We start from the raw sequence: 8,564 nt of genomic DNA, 5'->3' as shown, positions 1-8,564 counted from the left end.
TTATCAAAATTAAAAAATATTTAGGTGTCCTACAAGAGGTCTAAAATTTGTAATTTTCTTCAAAACATTGATTTTTTCTACACATTTTTATAAAAATGTGAGATATATTTTTTAAGAAGAAAAATACAAACAGTCAACTCGGTGATAAGCGCTAGATAGAATTTTTTGCTCTCTTGCAATATTTTACTCTCCCACATTGTACTCAAAATATGGATTTTTTTCAAGTTTAAGATAAATTTTAAATATATTGTTTTTTTATTATTATTCATTTGCAAATGTTGATTTGAAAATGTTTGCTAATGATTTTTGAGCTTGTTATTTTATTGAAATGTATATGTAATTTTTTAAAAGATAAATTTAAAAAAATCCATTTTTTAAAGAAAATCATAAATTTTAGGCCTCCTGATAGACACATAAATAATTTTTAATTTGAATAAATATTTTTATGGTACATGTGGAACTATAGAGGCAACGTTTTATCGAAATGAAATTTCAAACTTCCAAAAAAGTTTTTTTTTAATTTGGCCTAGTATACTTTCGAGTGCAAGTCGGCATTGGGTTGCCATTGTTCAAATTATATGAAACTTTTTTTACAATTGTTTTGACCTAAAGGGGAAAATATTAGAAAGTCTGCAACTTGAAACATCGTTTTCTTTCGGGAACACCCTAATATACCCACTTTCCAGCATTGATAGTTCTCTTACTATACTAGGCACTGAAAAGAGAAGGAATTTCTTCAAGATCTAGTTTGTTGATTTGGGGATAGCTCTTGAATTTCTTGCCAAGTCCATAAATTCTAAGCAAATATGATGTCAATACAGTGATGCACTGAATCTACTAATGCCCCTATATAGATAAGTCATTCTGGATTGGAGCATGTGTTTGAGTGGTTGTGTTTCCTGGCAAGTTATTGAGTTTTGTGATTTTTCACTGCGAGCAATCATTAGTGGCACATGAATTGTTTATTAAATAAAATGTTATTTTTGGCTGATTTGGAAAATCAAAAACTTTGCTCTGCTAACCCTAGCTCTTCAACAATTAAAAATTTGATCCAAAATGGATTAGCTGATGTGCTGGCCTATTAATATAGTGACTAAATCTAGCCAATGAAGGTGGCTAATGTGATATACATTAGTGTACATACATTACTTTGTGATATACACAAAGCCAATGTTGTGCTGTTACTTTTGTGCATTAATAATACTGATATTACACTTCTGTTTGTGAAAATTGCAACACCACGAAGGACTTAACGTGAGTGAGCTGAAAATTGCAGGAAATATAAAGTAGGGCATGATATGCAAATGATTAGAATTGCAGACCGGTAGCGCATGCATATGTTGAGCAGCGCCCTCTGAACCGCGGATCAAACCGAATATAAATAGACGGCTGTAGCGAGGTGTGTATCATTATCGGTGGTTATATGCTGGAGTAAACGTTAAATGAATCTTTACTATGCCTCTTCAACGAAAGAAAGCGAAATTTGAACGGGGCAGAATCGTTGGCCTTTGTGAAGCTGGATTGTCTTATTGTGCAGTAGCCACTCGTGTCCAGCGTAACAGCAGCACAATAATGTGTGTTTGGAAGCAGTGGACGAACGAAGGTCAGACAGTTTGGAAATCCGGGAGTGGACCCCGAAATGTGACGTGAGCTCGCGATGACAGACACCTGGTGAGTATGGCGCTGAGGGACTTCACAGCTTCTTCTAGACAACTGGCAGCACAATGGTCAACAGCTGCAGGTGTTTGATTGTGTGCTTCATCAATTTGGAGACGTCTGCTGCAGCGTGGGCTGAGCGCAAGGATTCCTTTATACAGGATTCCTCTCACGCAAAACCATCGCCGCCTGTGGGGGGCCAACAATGGGCCAATGTGCATAGAAGCTGGCATGCTGATTGGCAGCAAGTCATCTTTTCTGACGAATCCCCCTTCAATCTGTGGCACCATGATGGTCGAATTCGTGTCAGGCACTATGCTGGTGAACCGCACATTCCATAGTGTATTATCAAACGCCACAACGGATGAACACCCGGAGTTATGGTTTGGGGTGCCATAGCATATCATGGACGATCATAATTGCTACTAATTGTGGGCAATTTGAACAGTACCCGATACATAAACGAAGTTTTACACCCAGCGTTTAGTTCCCAAGCATGCTTGGTACTTGTTTTATCAAGCCACTGAAGGTATGAAAGGCTGAGTTGACCGTGGCCAACCCGGGAATTGAACCTGGGTCTAGTAATCTGGATGGGATCTAGTAATCAGGAAATCTAGTACATAGATGAAGTTTTTTTATTTAAGTTTCTCACTATACACTTGTTTTTTCCTGAAAAAACATTTACACAAAAAAACTTTTGTTCATCTTAAGTCTATTTGCAGTAAGCCTTGGAAAAAAAAAGACCTGTGACCCACTTTCCCCAATCAACTGTAATTTGAATTCTGGAACTTTGAATTCAAATCATGTTTTTCGCAATCACGAGTTGCGAAAAGACCCTACTCATTGGAGTTTTTGTTCCTAGAAACGGCTCCCCCCCCCCTCAAGCATATGTTGACCTAACATTCGAGTCTAACTCCTGTAACCTTAAAAAGAAGATAAACTCCTCAGGTTTAGCAGTTGCCTTCGATGTCACATCTGTGTCGCTATCTTGAGAATGAAATATCAGAACTAAAATTGAAAACTAACTGCCTTTTATTTATTAATCAACAACTGTAAATAATAAAAACTTTTGTAAATAGTAAAAACAATCATGAAAGATTTCAACAACATTCAAATTAATCTTTAAGTTTCAAAAACATGTTTCCAAAAAACCCCGATCTGCTTCCAATTAATAAAAAACAAATATTGGAAATTTGATTCTGAATGAAATTATGCGTAATATTATAAATTAAACATTACATCTTACGGACGAAACCATACTGTCTATTAAACATATGTACTATGCTCAATAATTTGAATTCAGAATTTTTTTTTTTTTTTTTTTTTGAGTTTTATTATGCCAAAAATTAATTACATATGCTTTATCAAGCACAATTGAAAAATATATTTATCAGTTAAAACAGAAAACAAATGATAGTAGCTATTGTTTCTCATAATTATTACTGACCCAGGCAATGCCGGATATTTTTGCAACTTGATAAATATATTTATGGAAACATTCAAAAAGCTTTTAGTAATTTGTATTCTTACTTTAAAGTTTATTAAAAATTAGTTAATTTTTTAAGACATATTCTGAAAATAATGAATAGCTCAATTTTATATCTTAATTTTTTTCACAATTAGTACTAATAAAATGCACCAAAAAAAAAAAAAAAAATGCATAGAGATACAATTATTTTAAAGAAAATTATGTAGAAAACATATCAAATAAAATTTTTGCCATGAAACTGATCATTAGTATCGATCAATACAATTTATATCATTAAGTAGTACGTTGTATGTAAAAGAACAAGAAATTTAAATCATTTAAAAGTACATTGAAACAATAATGAATTCACCAGGAAAAACATGCCAGTAAAAATTTTTAAAAAGGAAAAGATGGCAGCTTTTCATTTAAAGATTTTTATAAACCTACATTCTAGCATTTAAAAAAATAATAATTCCTTCTAATTTTTTTTAGAACAAAACTTTTGCTTGTTGAAAAAAATAAATAAATAAAAATAATAATAATAATTAAAAAAATAAAAACAAACCTTTAGAAAGTTAAACTGTATTCAAATGCTTACGCATTGTGAGGAAATTTAAAGGAGAGACACTTTGTCACATAAATAAATTATGCCGTAAAAAAACATGAAAAGTTCCACAAACTTTTAAATTATTTGCTAAAGATCAAATTTAAAGACAAAAAAAGCCATTAAGTTGCATAAACGTGACATTAAAATGAAAAAAAAAATATCGGAAAATTAAATTAAGCTATTTAGTAATCCGCCAAACCAAAACTAAACAGTATTAGGAAGCAACCACGTTACTGTAATCCAGCCAAAGATCAATTTAAGTGTAAAATAATTCGCCAAATAAATATCAATTAATTAAAAAACAATAAAAGTTCCATCAAAGTATCAGAAGAACAAACATTGGCGGTAGCAATTTTAGCAATAGAAAAAGTTTTCGCCAATTTCACATGTTCCGCCAGGAGATAATTCCCCCATGATTTTAATGTGAATATTAAATGGCAAGAAATGTAATGCTGTCAAATTTTGTGACGCCAAAGGATTACATATATGTGCGTCACGATGCATTTCAAATCTTGGCGATTATTTTTCATTTTATTTGTTGCCCCCGTATTTGGTTTTTTGGTTTCAATAAAATGAAGCTTTTATTATTGTCAAATATAGTTTTTTTAGCGGATTTTTTAAAATTTTACTGAAACTTTTAATGTTGTTTTATGGGTGGTTTCATTTACTGGGAGGATTATTGAAACTTTTAATAAATATATAGGTAATAAAGCTATATGTAATAAAGCTTTAAATGCTTTCGATGATCTAATTTATTTATTTGTCGAAACTGTATGTTATTTTGTCTTTTTCGTGGATATTTAATTAAAACAAAGTAAAAATAATTCGCCAAATAAAAAATGAGCTATTGAGAAATCTCGTTAAAATATTTCGCTAAATCAATTTTAATTCTCTATTATTATGTGACATAATCAGCTGAATAAATTAACCGAGTCATAAATAAAAATTGAAAGTGTGTAAATTTTATAAAATTAGAAAAAGGAGCAAACATACGATGATGTAAGCTTCATTTTTCAATTTTCGCCGACGATGATATAAGTGCAATTTTTCAGTTTCGCCAAGGTAAAGAGAAAACTCACCAAGCCAAGTGACGTACCTATAACGAAATAATATCAAAAGTTTAAATATGTATTGAAGTCTTACCAATATTGTGAGAATAAAACGATTATTGTCGAAATCTTGACGATTGCGCCAAATTGACCTCCTTTAAATATGCAATAAAATACTGTATAATTTATAAACAGCAAGGTTTCCTTCTTAGACTTTTTTTTTTTTTTTCATTTAGAGGAAGAGTAATGTTTGAACCCTTCTCGATATCAACTCACATTAAATGTCTCCAAAAATTTATGCGCAATCCCTGGGCCCGAAGTACTTAAAGTGAGGTCCAAGGCCCACAATGCTTTGGAGACCCCTGTGCTTCAGGGATGCATTTTACCAGAAGTGAACGGCAATAAGAAATAGTTGAATCCTGAGTTGGGACCAGCTTTACCTGAAAAGGGAATTTATTTTCCCTGAAAGACAGACCTGGTATGCCGTTCCGGCGCCTTTGAACTTTTGAGTAATGACTGAACCTGATAAGACGCATATCAAGTGAAGCCTTTTAACTCTTGAGTTCCGAAACGTAAGGACTTGACCATAGTTACTTGATCCCGCTCCCTTTCCCCCTCTTTCTTTAACTATTTCTGCATGAAATTAAAAAAAGAGCTTTGTACAATATATTTGTTTTAGATATTGAATTCAATGCCTTTTTAAAGATTCTTTATTTCAGAATAATTGGTTTTCATGGAAAGGATTTTAGTTTCACATTTTAAGGTGGAATACCTCTTCATAAAAAAATACTCTTAGGCAGATACAAGGGAGGGGCGACGGGGGCCATCACCCGTAAATTTCTGGACACAGAAGTTCCAAAAGTGTTTTAAAGACACTTTTCGCTGAATTTAAAGGAGCTCTCAGCTGGAAATATTTCAGAATTGAAGTCTTAAAAACGCATCGGCGAGCCATCTTTGATGACGTTAAGAGAAAGGAGGAGGGTTAGAACTCCAAATTTTTGAAATTGGGGCTTTGAAAACTGAATTTTATCATCGGGGTATAAGGTGGAGGAGAGGTTCGAATGCTTGCAACATTTTGCAAAATTGAATCTTAAAAACAGGATTTTAAAACACCGTTGGTAACGTTATAAGGAGGAATGGTTCAAGCACTTCCCCCTGCTAATTTTTCGAAAAAAAAGTTCCAGAAAAAAATGCAATTTTAAATATGTTAGATGGTGTTAGAGGGGGAGTGTTAGGAAACCATCCTCTGTAATTTTTCCAAAATGGATGTTCTAAAAATGCAATTTCGCCTCTCTCTTGAAGAATTCCTGGATCTGCCCTTGATTAATCGGTACCCTGTTGTCAAGTTTTGACAGACATAAAAGTTTGATTCATTAGAGATTTGAGAAGTATTTAGAGCGGCGTTAACTTTGATATTTTAAATATTGTCTTTTTCTAGAACACATTAGCAACTCAGAATGGATACGTAGCTACGAAACTCGAAATAACTTCGAAACAGGAAGAAAAAACGTACAGTGTATCCAAAACTAAATATTTACACATTGTTTTTTTTTTTAAATAAATTAAATGTGAAACGTGGTTTTTTTTTTTTTTTTTTTTTTATTTTATATATATCATATTTGCCTTTAAAAATTCACTCCAAGTGCAAACTGTATTTTCCGCACACGCTGCTGTATAAAGGCGTTCAAAAGATATTTGCACGACGGCGACGATCAAGCTGCGAAAATTCAGGCAATTATAGTAATAAGTAGGCTGACCGGAACAGTCCCGGATTTCAGACAAAACACCGGTGTCCCGGCCGGTTTACTTCACGTCCCGGAAAAAGATAAATTTGGTTACAGATGATTAAAAAGCCTAAAAATAATTAACTAAAGGATTATTTTGGATAATTACTTTGTCATTCGTAACATTGACTTGTAAAATTAATATCGAAACAACTTGTGAGGATTCAAACCAAGATTAAAACGAAAAAGAATTTCTAAAAAGAGGCCAAATCCAATAAAAAGTACAGGTAAATATTGTTCAATTTTTCCCCCATTCAAAGTTTCTTTTTAATGAAGTAATTTAAGTAATTTATGAATTTTATCATATAGGAAAAGTTTAAGTTTAACTGCATTGTGTTATTTATTATTAGCCCTGATTTAGGTCCGTAGTTTGCAATCATTTATACATATCACTGAGAATGAACTACCCTCTGAAACACTAAAACCCTGCCTAGAGTGTGTACCTTTTCAATCCTCCCAACGCCTTGCGACTGGTGTACGGGTTAAATATTTCAGAAATCTGACAAGCCTAGTATAATTACTGTAGAGAGTAAAATTTAAAACCTGTTGCGCGTAAACCGCGGGTGATTTTTAGAACACGCATAGTTTTGATGTTTTTGAATAGCAAACCAAACAGCTTCAAAATCACTGAAAATGTGTTTTGGTTGAAATTAGAAGTATTTTTGTACTACAGCTTTACCTAGGAAACACGCCACCAGTTTATTTTGAGATGAAGAGCAGTATATACATGTGTTCGTGATGTCTTAGAGCATACTTACCTGGTACTGGGGATGCCTCGATCAACAAGGAGGCTCCCCCGAGCAGAGGCCCTTCATTGCACTTCGGAGGGTTGACGCTCGCCACATCCGCAAATTGCGGTTGCTTGGGGTGCGTAATTTTTGGTAGCTGGGACTGCGTTCGCGCTGTCCCTCACAACTGAAGAGTAGGAAAGTAAAGGTCGACTATATTATGAGTTGGACAAATGCAAGAGATCTAAACCATAGACTTACTAATAAGAGTAGACCGAGCTTTCTCATTCTCGAGATTCATTTCATTTTCAAACTCATTCACTCGATTCCCGCTTTGGATCCTGTTAGGAACGGACGTGGGAAAATGAGGGTTAAAGGAAAACCCGCCGCTATAGGAGTAGCGGCGAAGAGGAATGCGGCGCCAAACACTAGGAAGAAGCTTTCCGGGAGTATTCCCGGCTCGCGGACTCCGGCCAAGGGGGCCGGCTCATCGCACAAACTCTCCAACGCAGTCCACTTCATGGGCGGACATGACCCCATCAGATGACGAGATGGAAGTTAACATCGCTGAAAAGTACGACTCGCCCCTGTCATACAGCGAGGTGACCGAAATCATCAAAACAGCTAAGGACATGTTTAGGTACACCGACATCTTCTTCCCAGACGGTGAGGATGAGACTCTCCGGGAGATTCTCCAACTCTTGGGCCAGGACGGGTAGAATTACGGTAACCGGGTCGCGGCGATAAATGTTTGATTCTGGCAACCCGCTACCTTAATTGGCGACAGAGCAATATAGCAACCCTACAACAAAGTTGATTCGCTATTCGTTTGGCCAATCGGCGATACACAAAACTGTAATTGATTTGTCTCATAAACCTTTTTTTTAAATTCTATAGAATTATATTTTTAAATTTCTGAAAGTTGATTTTTTTTCTGAAAATTGGCAACGTAAACTATCTTTTCAATTTTTAGATCGTCGAAACATTTTATGAAATTTTACATCGTGGAATGTTTTTCACTCTTAACAATTTTAAGTTGTTGATTTAAAAATTAGTCATTCATATCTTTTGGATACTTTTGTTTTAGATTTTGCTTGCCGTAAGTACTTTCCTTCATGTTTCATTGTTCCATCTTTAATTTAAAATTTATTAATTATTGTAATTATTCAGTAAGGTAAAATTAAAATTTGCAGTTATGATAACGTTCTGTGACTGGAACTTTTCGTTTAGTTTAATTTCTCTTTATAGATTTTTTTCGTTTTACTGTTACAC

General features: G+C 34.1%; 1 non-coding gene across 1 annotated transcript; it reads left to right on the top strand.

The window, feature by feature from the left end:
* The first annotated feature begins 7,314 nt into the window (after nucleotides 1-7,314).
* On the top strand, nucleotides 7,315-7,475 carry LOC129230814 (U1 spliceosomal RNA). The gene has a single exon (XR_008581214.1). It is a non-coding gene; the product is annotated as a U1 spliceosomal RNA (small nuclear RNA).
* The last annotated feature ends 1,089 nt before the right edge of the window (nucleotides 7,476-8,564 follow it).

This window comes from Uloborus diversus, chromosome 9 (genome assembly GCF_026930045.1).
Source record: "Uloborus diversus isolate 005 chromosome 9, Udiv.v.3.1, whole genome shotgun sequence".
NCBI classification, from domain to species: domain Eukaryota; kingdom Metazoa; phylum Arthropoda; class Arachnida; order Araneae; family Uloboridae; genus Uloborus; species Uloborus diversus.
Note: the sequence above shows the minus strand (reverse complement) of the source record. Positions and strands in the feature narration are given on the sequence as shown.